This window comes from Contarinia nasturtii, unplaced genomic scaffold (assembly GCF_009176525.2).
Source record: "Contarinia nasturtii isolate CC-2019 unplaced genomic scaffold, AAFC_CNas_1.1 Cnas_scaffold_6509, whole genome shotgun sequence".
NCBI lineage: Eukaryota > Metazoa > Arthropoda > Insecta > Diptera > Cecidomyiidae > Contarinia > Contarinia nasturtii.
Window position 1 is genome coordinate 1 of NW_022203763.1, and position 1,369 is coordinate 1,369.

At 30.9% G+C, this 1,369-nt stretch overlaps 1 long non-coding RNA gene across 1 annotated transcript; it reads left to right on the forward strand.

The window, feature by feature from the left end:
* Positions 1 to 327: 327 nt before the first annotated feature.
* On the forward strand, positions 328 to 1,369 carry LOC116351873. Its single transcript, XR_004202212.1, has 3 exons — positions 328 to 861; positions 949 to 982; positions 1,353 to 1,369. It is a non-coding gene; the product is annotated as an uncharacterized LOC116351873 (long non-coding RNA).

The window sequence follows — 1,369 nt, forward strand, 5'->3', positions numbered from 1 at the left end:
TTTGTTTATGTTATTGTACAATGTCCCTTCCAAATGGCCCGGAATGCATCATTGTTGCAATTCTTTGCGCGTCTCAAATCGTATTGATATTCATGCAGTCCACAGCCCGATATTCGTATAGAATTTAATGATTACATTTTATAACCAAAAACACTCCAATGCATATTTCGAGTACTAATCACAATTTGTGACAATATGACTCTCACAGCTTGTTGGAATCATATTAAACGGATTTAAATACTTAAAAAAGTGAAAGCATTTTTTTGATCAACTTTTTTAAAGGAATTTTTTATACAATTTATTGCAATTTACAGGATGGCTCCAAATAACTGTCAGTTTTACCCTTGACTAAACAAATTACATGTTTGTCTGGCTAATTCGTGTCAGCTTGGCTGATCAGTCAGCTCAATATATTTTCTGTTTTCTTTCAATTTTGTGAGATTTGTGTTTAAAATATTCACAAATAATTAAATCAAGAAGTAATTTGAACTACATAACCACATTTTTAATTAAACAATCAAGCAAACGCCTTAAAAAACTCACCTTAAATCTATAAATCGGATTATTATGATTTTGACAAGGCGTAACAAACTACGATTATAATCGGATTATTAACTACGATTATTATTAATTATTACTACTATAGTACTCGGAATACGCAAGGCGTTTTTGATTACAGCCACTATCAGAGCTGTGATGCAATCTATTGGCGGCTATTTACATGAATTTATTTATTACCACACATGGATTTATCACATATTTTTTTTATTCGATTCTCTTTTTTATGTTCCGTTCACAGGCAAATCCGCCCTTACTATACAATTAATTCAAAATCATTTCGTTGACGAATATGATCCAACGGTAAGCTTTTCATCTCTTATCTACGTGTAAAATTTTCCATAAAACCAAATTGAAATTTTGTTTTCGTTATTCATGCACGTAATACAGATTGAGGACTCGTATCGTAAACAAGTTGTTATTGGTGAGTTTATAAATCTGTTTTCAAGTATCAACTCTTGAGTATTTCTGAAGAAATGCTCATCAAATCGGCTAATGTTTTTTTCTTCTTGAATTTGTTTTCGCGGATAAATAATTATAATAAAGTACATATCAAATGGTATTAACATCTACATTCTTAGTGTTCAATCGATAAATTATATTCAATTTTTATCAGTTCAAGTACTATCTCTTTTCCGTTTTGATTACAGTGTATTGTTTTCTTTTCGGCGGGGATCAAGTAGAACCCAATATAAATGGGCTTAGTTTGAAGAGAAAAACATCATTAGCCGATTTAAATTCGCTCTACTAATGATAATAACTCAAAATGAATTTGCCTTGAATAATTTGCACAGATGGCGAGACATGCCTG